The sequence below is a fragment of the Somniosus microcephalus genome, chromosome 4, assembly GCF_052327205.1.
Source record: "Somniosus microcephalus isolate GS21.2 chromosome 4, FLI_Smic_1.0, whole genome shotgun sequence".
NCBI lineage: Eukaryota > Metazoa > Chordata > Chondrichthyes > Squaliformes > Somniosidae > Somniosus > Somniosus microcephalus.
In genome coordinates this window covers 72558704-72571611 of record NC_140990.1, presented here as the reverse complement: position 1 = coordinate 72571611, position 12908 = coordinate 72558704, and the positions used below count along the sequence as shown (strand labels likewise).

General features: G+C 48.6%; 1 pseudogene across 1 annotated transcript in view; it reads left to right on the top strand.

The window, feature by feature from the left end:
* LOC147119202 (uncharacterized) overlaps positions 1-1305 on the top strand; it is a 35357-nt pseudogene extending 34052 nt beyond the window's left edge. The window contains exon 3 of the transcript XR_015077876.1: positions 85-1305. The product of XR_015077876.1 is annotated as an uncharacterized LOC147119202 (transcript). The remainder of the gene's footprint in view (positions 1-84) is intronic.
* Positions 1306-12908: the final 11603 nt, after the last annotated feature.

Genomic DNA, 12908 nt, shown 5'->3' with positions numbered 1-12908 from the left:
CTTTTACAGGGTATTAGAAGGGGAGGGTTTACAGACAGGAAACTCAAACCAAACATCACCTCAACATCAGTGTAACTGGAAAAGCACCGAGCCCCACACACCCGAGTGAGAGTGTTCCCGTGCACTGACTGTGGAAAGAGCTTTAACCAGTTTCACTGCCTGAAAAAACATTGCACCATTCACAGCAAGGAGAAACCGTACACGTGTTCTGTGTGTGGACGAGGCTTCAACCGATCGTCCAACCTGGAGAGACACAAGGACACCCGCACCTTGGAGAAACCGTAGAAATGTGGGGACTGTGGGAAGGGATTCAATTACCTGTTTGAGCTGGAAACTCATCAACGCAGTCACACTGGGGAGAGGCCGTTTACCTGCTCCGTGTGTGGGAAGGGATTAATTTCCCCATCCCAGCTGGAAACTCATCGTTACAGTCACACTGGGGAGAGACCATTCACCTGCTCCATGTGTGGGAAGGGATTCACTCAGTCATCCAACCTGCTGACTCACCAGCGAGTTCACACCGGGGAGAGGCCATTCACCTGCTCCGTGTGTGGGAAGGGATTCACTAATTCAGCCCACCTTCTGAGACACCAGCGAGTTCACACTGACGAGAGACCTTTTAAATGCTCCGAGTGTGCGAACTGCTTTAAAAGCTCCGAGGAACTGATTCAACACCAGCGAGTTCACACTGACGATAAACCATTCAGTTGCTCTCACTGTGGGAAGAGGTTCAGGTATTCATCCGATCTCATTGTACACCAGCGCACTCACACTGGGGAGAGACCATTCACCTGCTCCATGTGTGGAAAGGGAGTCATTAAGTTATCCAAACTGCTGACAGACCAGCGACTTCACACTGGGGAGAGGCCGTTCACCTGCTCCGTGTGTGGAGAGGGAGTCACTTGTTCATCCAGCCTGCTGAAACACCAACGAGTTCACACTGGGGAAAGGCTATTCACCTGCTCTGTGTGTGGGAAGGGATTCACTTGTTCATCCGGCCTTCGGACACACCAGCAAGTTCACACCGGGGAGAGGAAGTTCACCTGCTCTGTGTGTGGGAAGGGATTCACTCAGTCATCCAACCTGCTGAGACACCAGCGAGTTCACAACTAACTGCAGGGGTTGGATTCTGATGTTATTGCTGCTGTTAATTACAGCCAGGACTGAACCATGTTCATTCTGACAGTTGTAGTTTGTTTCTGCTGATGATAATAACCCTATAACTGGCTGGAGTTTAATATTCTGGATATATAGCTGATTGACTTGTTGGGGCTGCAGTGTCCCTTTAAGAACCATTGTCTGTGATCGTTCCCCTTAATTCAGGACTTTCATAAGAAATTATTTGACAATAAAATTATGAATTTTACTTTAACCCAAAATTGACATTTGGTACAAAATTTACAATTTATTGTCTGAAAAGTTCCACTGATTAACATCTCCAATTAGAAAGTGCTGATTAATCCTCACTGACAATTCTTACTGACTTGCACATTACACACAGTGGCAACTCCATTATCCACCAGAAAGAAGGGGAATGGGAATTGGTGGAGAATCGAGGATCCCCAAATGTTGCCCCTCCCGTCTGGTACAGCAATCCCCTCGGCACGGGAATGGAGACAAGTCCAATTCAAGTAATGGGCTGAGTTTAATCTTTCTGAGCCAGTGGGATTGGTTTATATCAGACAGGAGGAGATTGATGTCAGTGACTGTGGGGTTGGTTTATATCAGACGGGAGGAGATTGGTGTCGGTGACCGTGCGGCTGGTTTATATCAGACGGGAGGAGATTGGTAAATGACTGGGGTTGGGTTATATCAGACGGCAGGAGATTGGTGTCAGTGACTGTGGGGTTGGTTTATATCAGTCCGGAGGAGATTGGTGTCAGTGACTGTGGGGTTGGTTTATATCAGACAGGAGGAGATTGGTGTCAGTGACTGTGGTGTTGGTTTATATCAGACAGGAGGAGATTGGTGTCAGTGACTGTGGGGTTGGTTTATATCAGACAGGAGGAGATTGGTGTCAGTGACTGTGAGGCTGGTTTATATCAGACAGGAGGAGATTGGTGTCAGTGACTGTGGGGTTGGTTTATATCAGACAGGAGGAGATTGGTGTCAGAGACTGTGGGGCTGGTTTATATCAGACAGGAGGAGATTGGTGTCAGTGACTGGGGTTGCTTTATATCAGACGGGAGGAGATTGGTGTCGGTGACCGTGCGGTTGGTTTATATCAGACGGGAGGAGATTGGTAAATGACTGGGGTTGGGTTATATCAGACGGCAGGAGATTGGTGTCAGTGACTGTGGGGTTGGTTTATATCAGACAGGAGGAGATTGGTGTCAGTGACTGTGGGGTTGGTTTATATCAGTCCGGAGGAGATTGGTGTCAGTGACTGTGGGGTTGGTTTATATCAGACGTGAGGAGATTGGTGTCAGTGACTGTAGGGTTGGTTTAAGTCAGACAGGAGGGATTGGCGTCAGTGACTGTGGGGTTGCTTTATATCAGACAGGAGGAGATTGGTGTCAGTGACTGTGGGGTTGGTTTATATCAGATGGGAGGAGATTGGTGTCAGTGACTGTGGGGTTGGTTTATATCAGACAGGAGGAGATTGATGTCAGTGACTGTGAGGCTGGTTTATATCAGACAGGAGGAGACTGGTGTCAGTGACTGTGGGGTTGGTTTATATCAGACAGGAGGAGATTGGTGTCAGAGACTGTGGGGTTAGTTTATATCAGACAGGAGGAGCTTGGTGTCAGTGACTGTGGTGTTGGTTTATATCAGACAGGAGGAGATTGGTGTCAGTGACTGTGGGGTTGGTTTATATCAGACAGGAGGAGATTGGTGTCAGTGACTGTGAGGCTGGTTTATATCAGGCAGGAGGAGATTGGTGTCAGTGACTGTGGGGTTGGTTTATATCAGACAGGAGGAGATTGGTGTCAGAGACTGTGGGGCTGGTTTATATCAGACAGGAGGAGATTGGTGTCAGTGACTGGGGTTGGTTTATATCAGACGGGAGGAGATTGGTGTCGGTGACTGTGGGGTTGGTTTATATCAGACAGGAGGAGATTGGTGTCAGTGACTGTGGGGTTGGTTTATATCAGCCAGGAGGAGATTGGTGTCAGTGACTGTGGGGTTGGTTTATATCAGTCCGGAGGAGATTGGTGTCAGTGACTGTGGGGTTGGTTTATATCAGACAGGAGGAGATTGGTGTCAGTGACTGTGGGGTTGGTTTATATCAGACGGCAGGAGATTGGTGTCAGTGACTGTGGGGTTGGTTTATATCAGACAGGAGGAGATTGGTGTCAGTGACTGTGGGGTTGGTTTATATCAGACGGGAGGAGATTGGTGTCAGTGACTGTAGGGTTGGTTTATGTCAGACAGGAGGGGATTGGCGTCAGTGACTGTGGGGTTGCTTTATATCAGACAGGAGGAGATTGGTGTCAGTGACTGTGGGGTTGGTTTATATCAGATGGGAGGAGATTGGTGTCAGTGACTGTGGGGTTGGTTTATATCAGACAGGAGGAGATTGATGTCAGTGACTGTGAGGCTGGTTGAAATCAGACAGTAGGAGATTGGTGTCAGTGACTGTGGGGTTGGTTTATATCAGACAGGAGGAGATTGGTGTCAGAGACTGTGGGGTTAGTTTATATCAGACAGGAGGAGCTTGGTGTCAGTGACTGTGGGGTTGGTTTATATCAGACAGGAGGAGAGTGGTGTCAGTGACTGTGAGGCTGGTTTATATCAGACAGGAGGAGATTGGTGTCAGTGACTGTGGGGTTGGTTTATATCAGACAGGAGGAGATTGGTGTCAGAGACTGTGGGGCTGGTTTATATCAGACAGGAGGAGATTGGTGTCAGTGACTGTGGGGTTGGTTTATATCAGACGGGAGGAGATTGGTAAGTGACTGGGGTTGGTTTGTATCAGACGGCAGGAGATTGGTGTCAGTGACTGTGGGGTTGGTTATATCAGACAGGAGGAGATTGGTGTCAGCGACTGTGGGGTTGGTTTATATCAGTCCGGAGGAGATTGGTGTCAGTGACTGTGGGGTTGGTTTATATCAGACGGGAGGAGATTGGTGTCAGTGAATGTAGGGTTGGTTTATGTCAGACAGGAGGGGTTTGGTGTCACTGACTGTGGGGTTGGTTTATAGCAGGTGGGAGGAGATTGGAGTCAGTGACTGTGGGGTTGGTTTATATCAGTCCGGAGGAGATTGGTGTCAGAGACTGTGGGGTTAGTTTATATCAGACAGGAGGAGCTTGGTGTCAGTGACTGTGAGGCTGGTTTATATCAGACAGGAGGAGATTGGTGTCAGTGACTGTGGGGTTGGTTGAGATCAGACAGGAGGAGATTGGTGTCAGTGACTGTGGGGTTGGTTTCTTTCAGACAGGAGGAGATTGGTGTCAGTGACTGTGGGGTTGGTTTATATCAGACGGCAGGAGATTGGTGTCAGTGACTGTGGGGTTGGTTTATATCAGACAGGAGGAGATTGGTGTCAGTGACTTTGGGGTTGGTTTATATCAGACAGGAGGAGATTGGCGTCAGTGACTGTGGGGTTGCTTTATATCAGACAGGAGGAGATTGGTGTCAGTGACTGTGGGGTTAGTTTATATCAGACAGGAGGAGATTGGTGTCAGTGACTGTGGGGTTGGTTTATATCAGACAGGAGGAGATTGATGTCAGTGACTGTGAGGCTGGTTTATATCAGACAGGAGGAGATTGGTGTCAGTGACTGTGGGGTTGGTTTATATCAGACAGGAGGAGATTGGTGTCAGTGACTGTGGGGTTAGTTTATATCAGACAGGAGGAGCTTTGTGTCAGTGACTGTGGGGTTGGTTTATATCAGACAGGAGGAGATTGGTGTCAGAGACTGTGGGGCTGGTTTATATCAGACAGGAGGAGATTGATGTCAGTGACTGTGAGGCTGGTTTATATCAGACAGGAGGAGATTGGTGTCAGTGACTGTGGGGTTGGTTTATATCAGACAGGAGGAGATTGGTGTCAGAGACTGTGGGGTTAGTTTATATCAGACAGGAGGAGCTTTGTGTCAGTGACTGTGGGGTTGGTTTATATCAGACAGGAGGAGATTGGTGTCAGAGACTGTGGGGCTGGTTTATATCAGACAGGAGGAGATTGGTGTCAGTGACTGTGGGGTTGGTTTATATCAGACGGGAGGAGATTGGTAAGTGACTGGGGTTGGTTTGTATCAGACGGCAGGAGATTGGTGTCAGTGACTGTGGGGTTGGTTATATCAGACAGGAGGAGGTTGGTGTCAGCGACTGTGGGGTTGGTTTATATCAGTCCGGAGGAGATTGGTGTCAGTGACTGTGGGGTTGGTTTATATCAGACGGGAGGAGATTGGTGTCAGTGACTGTAGGGTTGGTTTATGTCAGACAGGAGGGGTTTGGTGTCACTGACTGTGGGGTTGGTTTATATCAGGTGGGAGGAGATTGGAGTCAGTGACTGTGGGATTGGTTTATATCAGACGGGAGGAGATTGGTGTCAGTGACTGTAGGGTTGGTTTATGTCAGACAGGAGGGGTTTGGTGTCACTGACTGTGGGGTTGGTTTATATCAGGTGGGAGGAGATTGGAGTCAGCGACTGTGGGGTTGGTTTATATCAGTCCGGAGGAGATTGGTGTCAGTGACTGTGGGGTTGGTTTATATCAGACAGGAGGAGATTGGTGTCAGCGACTGTGGGGTTGGTTTATATCAGTCCGGAGGAGATTGGTGCCAGTGACTTTGGGGTTGGTTTATATCAGACAGGAGGAGATTGGTGTCAGAGACTGTGGGGTTGGTTTATATCAGACAGGAGGAGATTGGTGTCAGTGACTGTGGGGTTGGTTTATATCCGTCCGGAGGAGATTGGTGTCAGTGACTGTGGGGTTGGTTTATATCAGACGGGAGGAGATTGGTGTCAGTGACTGTGGGGTTGGTTTATATCAGTCCGGAGGAGATTGGTGTCAGTGACTGTGGGGTTGGTTTATATCAGTCCGGAGGAGATTGGTGTCAGTGACTGTGGGGTTGGTTTATATCAGACAGGAGGAGATTGGTGTCAGTGACTGTGGGGCTGGTTCATATCAGGCAGGAGGGGATTGGTGTCAGTGACTGTGGGGTTGGTTTATATCAGACAGGAGGAGATTTGTGTCAGTGACTGTGGGGTTGGTTTATGTCAGACAGGAGGGGATTGGTGTCAGTGACTGTGGGGTTGGTTTATGTCAGACAGGAGGAGATTTGTGTCAGTGACTGTGGGGTTGGTTTATATCGGACAGGAGGAGATTGGTGTCAGTGACTGTGGGGTTGGTTTATGTCAGATGGGAGGAGATTGGTGTCAGTGACTGTGGGGTTGGTTTCTATCAGACAGGAGGAGATTGGTGTCAATGACTGTGAAGCTGGTTTATATCAGACAGGAGGAGATTGGTGTCAGCGACTGTGGGGTTGGTTTATATCAGACAGGAGGAGATTGGTGTCAGAGACTGTGGGGTTAGTTTATATCAGAAAGGAGGAGCTTGGTGTCACTGACTGTGGCGTTGGTTTATATCAGACAGGAGGAGATTGGTGTCAGAGACTGTGGGGCTGGTTTATATCAGACAGGAGGAGAGTGGTGTCAGTGACTGTGGGGTTGGTTTATATCAGACGGGAGGATATTGGTGTCAGCGACTGTGGGGTTGGTTAATATCAGTAAGGAGGAGATTGGTGTCAGTGACTGTGGGGTTGGTTTATATCAGACGGGAGGAGATTGGTAAGTGACTGGGGTTGGTTTATATCAGACGGCAGGAGATTGGTGTCAGTGACTGTGGTGTTGGTTTATATCAGACAGGACGAGATTGGTGTCAGTGACTGTGGGGTTGGTTTATATCAGTCCGGAGGAGATTGGTGTCAGTGACTGTGGGGTTGGTTTATATCAGACGGGAGGAGATTGGTGTCAGTGACGGAAGGGTTGGTTTATGTCAGACAGGAGGGGATTGGTGTCAGTGACTGTGGGGTTGGTTTATATCAGACGGGAGGAGATTGGTGTCAGTGACTGTGGGGTTGGTTTATGTCAGACAGGAGGGGATTGGTGTCAGTGACTGTGGGGTTGGTTTATATCAGACAGGAGGAGATTGGTGTCAGTGACTGTGGGGTTGGTTTTAATGAGATGGCAGGAGATTGGTGTCAGTGACTGTGGGGTTAGTTTATATCAGACAGGAGGAGATTGGTGTCAGTGACTGTGAGGCTGGTTTATGTCAGACAGGAGGAGATTGGTGTCAGTGACCGTGGGGTTGGTTTATATCAGACAGGAGGAGATTGGTGTCAGTGACCGTGGGGTTGGTTTATATCAGACAGGAGGAGATTGGTGTCAGTGACTGTGGGGTTAGTTTATATCAGACAGGAGGAGCTTGGTGTCAGTGACTGTGGGGTTGGTTTATACCAGAAAGGAGGAGATTGGTGTCAGTGACTGTGGTGTTGGTTTATATCAGACAGAAGGAGATTGGTGTCAGTGACTGTGGGGTTGGTTTATATCAGACAGGAGGAGATTGGTGTCAGAGACTGTGGGGCTGGTTTATATCAGACAGGAGGAGATTGGTGTCAGTGACTGTGGGGTTGGTTTATATCAGACAGGAGGAGATTGGTGTCAGTGACTGTGAGGCTGGTTTATATCAGACAGGAGGAGATTGGTGTCAGTGACTGTGCGGTTGGTTTATATCAGACAGGAGGAGATTGGTGTCAGAGACTGTGGGGCTGGTTTATATCAGATAGGAGGAGATTGGTGTCAGTGACTGGGGTTGGTTTATATCAGACGGGAGGAGATTGGTGTCGGTGACCGTGCGGTTGGTTTATATCAGACGGGAGGAGATTGTTAAATGACTGGGGTTGGGTTATATCAGACGGCAGGAGATTGGTGTCAGTGACTGTGGGGTTGGTTTATATCAGACAGGAGGAGATTGGTGTCAGTGACTGTGGGGTTGGTTTATATCAGTCCGGAGGAGATTGGTGTCAGTGACTGTGGGGTTGGTTTATATCAGACGTGAGGAGATTGGTGTCAGTGACTGTAGGGTTGGTTTATGTCAGACAGGAGGGATTGGCGTCAGTGACTGTGGGGTTGCTTTATATCAGACAGGAGGAGATTGGTGTCAGTGACTGTGGGGTTGGTTTATATCAGATGGGAGGAGATTGGTGTCAGTGACTGTGGGGTTGGTTTATATCAGACAGGAGGAGATTGATGTCAGTGACTGTGAGGCTGGTTTATATCAGACAGGAGGAGACTGGTGTCAGTGACTGTGGGGTTGGTTTATATCAGACAGGAGGAGATTGGTGTCAGAGACTGTGGGGTTAGTTTATATCAGACAGGAGGAGCTTGGTGTCAGTGACTGTGGTGTTGGTTTATATCAGACAGGAGGAGATTGGTGTCAGTGACTGTGGGGTTGGTTTATATCAGACAGGAGGAGATTGGTGTCAGTGACTGTGAGGCTGGTTTATATCAGGCAGGAGGAGATTGGTGTCAGTGACTGTGGGGTTGGTTTATATCAGACAGGAGGAGATTGGTGTCAGAGACTGTGGGGCTGGTTTATATCAGACAGGAGGAGATTGGTGCCAGTGACTGGGGTTGGTTTATATCAGACGGGAGGAGATTGGTGTCAGTGACTGTAGGGTTGGTTTATGTCAGACAGGAGGGGATTGGCGTCAGTGACTGTGGGGTTGCTTTATATCAGACAGGAGGAGATTGGTGTCAGTGACTGTGGGGTTGGTTTATATCAGATGGGAGGAGATTGGTGTCAGTGACTGTGGGGTTGGTTTATATCAGACAGGAGGAGATTGATGTCAGTGACTGTGAGGCTGGTTTATATCAGACAGGAGGAGATTGGTGTCAGTGACCGTGGGGTTGGTTTATATCAGACAGGAGGAGATTGGTGTCAGTGACTGTGGGGTTAGTTTATATCAGACAGGAGGAGCTTGGTGTCAGTGACTGGGGTTGGTTTATACCAGAAAGGAGGAGATTGGTGTCAGTGACTGTGGTGTTGGTTTATATCAGACAGGAGGAGATTGGTGTCAGTGACTGTGGGGTTGGTTTATATCAGACAGGAGGAGATTGGTGTCAGTGACTCTGAGGCTGGTTTATATCAGACAGGAGGAGATTGGTGTCAGTGACTGTGGGGTTGGTTTATATCAGACAGGAGGAGATTGGTGTCAGAGACTGTGGGGCTGGTTTATATCAGACAGGAGGAGATTGGTGTCAGTGACTGGGGTTGGTTTATATCAGACGGGAGGAGATTGGTGTCGGTGACCGTGCGGTTGGTTTATATCAGACGGGAGGAGATTGTTAAATGACTGGGGTTGGGTTATATCAGACGGCAGGAGATTGGTGTCAGTGACTGTGGGGTTGGTTTATATCAGACAGGAGGAGATTGGTGTCAGTGACTGTGGGGTTGGTTTATATCAGTCCGGAGGAGATTGGTGTCAGTGACTGTGGGGTTGGTTTATATCAGACGTGAGGAGATTGGTGTCAGTGACTGTAGGGTTGGTTTATGTCAGACAGGAGGGATTGGCGTCAGTGACTGTGGGGTTGCTTTATATCAGATGGGAGGAGATTGGTGTCAGTGACTGTGGGGTTGGTTTATATCAGACAGGAGGAGATTGATGTCAGTGACTGTGAGGCTGGTTTATATCAGACAGGAGGAGACTGGTGTCAGTGACTGTGGGGTTGGTTTATATCAGACAGGAGGAGATTGGTGTCAGAGACTGTGGGGTTAGTTTATATCAGACAGGAGGAGCTTGGTGTCAGTGACTGTGGTGTTGGTTTATATCAGACAGGAGGAGATTGGTGTCAGTGACTGTGGGGTTGGTTTATATCAGACAGGAGGAGATTGGTGTCAGTGACTGTGAGGCTGGTTTATATCAGGCAGGAGGAGATTGGTGTCAGTGACTGTGGGGTTGGTTTATATCAGACAGGAGGAGATTGGTGTCAGAGACTGTGGGGCTGGTTTATATCAGACAGGAGGAGATTGGTGTCAGTGACTGGGGTTGGTTTATATCAGACGGGAGGAGATTGGTGTCGGTGACTGTGGGGTTGGTTTATATCAGACAGGAGGAGATTGGTGTCAGTGACTGTGGGGTTGGTTTATATCAGCCAGGAGGAGATTGGTGTCAGTGACTGTGGGGTTGGTTTATATCAGTCCGGAGGAGATTGGTGTCAGTGACTGTGGGGTTGGTTTATATCAGACAGGAGGAGATTGGTGTCAGTGACTGTGGGGTTGGTTTATATCAGACGGCAGGAGATTGGTGTCAGTGACTGTGGGGTTGGTTTATATCAGACAGGAGGAGATTGGTGTCAGTGACTGTCGGGTTGGTTTATATCAGACGGGAGGAGATTGGTGTCAGTGACTGTAGGGTTGGTTTATGTCAGACAGGAGGGGATTGGCGTCAGTGACTGTGGGGTTGCTTTATATCAGACAGGAGGAGATTGGTGTCAGTGACTGTGGGGTTGGTTTATATCAGATGGGAGCAGATTGGTGTCAGTGACTGTGGGGTTGGTTTATATTATACAGGAGGAGATTGATGTCAGTGACTGTGAGGCTGGTTTATATCAGACAGGAGGAGATTGGTGTCAGTGACCGTGGGGTTGGTTTATATCAGACAGGAGGAGATTGGTGTCAGTGACTGTGGGGTTAGTTTATATCAGACAGGAGGAGCTTGGTGTCAGTGACTGGGGTTGGTTTATACCAGAAAGGAGGAGATTGGTGTCAGTGACTGTGGTGTTGGTTTATATCAGACAGGAGGAGATTGGTGTCAGTGATTGTGGGGTTGGTTTATATCAGACAGGAGGAGATTGGTGTCAGTGACTCTGAGGCTGGTTTATATCAGACAGGAGGAGATTGGTGTCAGTGACTGTGGGGTTGGTTTATATCAGACAGGAGGAGATTGGTGTCAGAGACTGTGGGGCTGGTTTATATCAGACAGGAGGAGATTGGTGTCAGTGACTGGGGTTGGTTTATATCAGACGGGAGGAGATTGGTGTCGGTGACCGTGCGGTTGGTTTATATCAGACGGGAGGAGATTGTTAAATGACTGGGGTTGGGTTATATCAGACGGCAGGAGATTGGTGTCAGTGACTGTGGGGTTGGTTTATATCAGACAGGAGGAGATTGGTGTCAGTGACTGTGGGGTTGGTTTATATCAGTCCGGAGGAGATTGGTGTCAGTGACTGTGGGGTTGGTTTATATCAGACGTGAGGAGATTGGTGTCAGTGACTGTAGGGTTGGTTTATGTCAGACAGGAGGGATTGGCGTCAGTGACTGTGGGGTTGCTTTATATCAGACAGGAGGAGATTGGTGTCAGTGACTGTGGGGTTGGTTTATATCAGATGGGAGGAGATTGGTGTCAGTGACTGTGGGGTTGGTTTATATCAGACAGGAGGAGATTGATGTCAGTGACTGTGAGGCTGGTTTATATCAGACAGGAGGAGACTGGTGTCAGTGACTGTGGGGTTGGTTTATATCAGACAGGAGGAGATTGGTGTCAGAGACTGTGGGGTTCGTTTATATCAGACAGGAGGAGCTTGGTGTCAGTGACTGTGGTGTTGGTTTATATCAGACAGGAGGAGATTGGTGTCAGTGACTGTGGGGTTGGTTTATATCAGACAGGAGGAGATTGGTGTCAGTGACTGTGAGGCTTGTTTATATCAGGCAGGAGGAGATTGGTGTCAGTGACTGTGGGGTTGGTTTATATCAGACAGGAGGAGATTGGTGTCAGAGACTGTGGGGCTGGTTTATATCAGACAGGAGGAGATTGGTGTCAGTGACTGTGAGGCTGGTTTATATCAGACGGGAGGAGATTGGTGTCGGTGACTGTGGGGTTGGTTTATATCAGACAGGAGGAGATTGGTGTCAGTGACTGTGGGGTTGGTTTATATCAGCCAGGAGGAGATTGGTGTCAGTGACTGTGGGGTTGGTTTATATCAGTCCGGAGGAGATTGGTGTCAGTGACTGTGGGGTTGGTTTATATCAGACAGGAGGAGATTGGTGTCAGTGACTGTGGGGTTGGTTTATATCAGACGGCAGGAGATTGGTGTCAGTGACTGTGGGGTTGGTTTATATCAGACAGGAGGAGATTGGTGTCAGTGACTGTGGGGTTGGTTTATATCAGACGGGAGGAGATTGGTGTCAGTGACTGTAGGGTTGGTTTATGTCAGACAGGAGGGGATTGGCGTCAGTGACTGTGGGGTTGCTTTATATCAGACAGGAGGAGATTGGTGTCAGTGGCTGTGGGGTTGGTTTATATCAGATGGGAGGAGATTGGTGTCAGTGACTGTGGGGTTGGTTTATATCAGACAGGAGGAGATTGATGTCAGTGACTGTGAGGCTGGTTTATATCAGACAGGAGGAGATTGGTGTCAGTGACCGTGGTGTTGGTTTATATCAGACAGGAGGAGATTGGTGTCAGTGACTGTGGGGTTAGTTTATATCAGACAGGAGGAGCTTGGTGTCAGTGACTGTGGGGTTGGTTTATACCAGAAAGGAGGAGATTGGTGTCAGTGACTGTGGTGTTGGTTTATATCAGACAGGAGGAGATTGGTGTCAGTGACTGTGGGGTTGGTTTATATCAGACAGGAGGAGATTGGTGTCAGTGACTCTGAGGCTGGTTTATATCTGACAGGAGGAGATTGGTGTCAGTGACTGTGGGGTTGGTTTATATCAGACAGGAGGAGATTGGTGTCAGAGACTGTGGGGCTGGTTTATATCAGACAGGAGGAGATTGGTGTCAGTGACTGGGGTTGGTTTATATCAGACGGGAGGAGATTGGTGTCGGTGACCGTGCGGTTGGTTTATATCAGACGGGAGGAGATTGGTAAATGACTGGGGTTGGGTTATATCAGACGGCAGGAGATTGGTGTCAGTGACTGTGGGGTTGGTTTATATCAGACAGGAGGAGATTGGTGT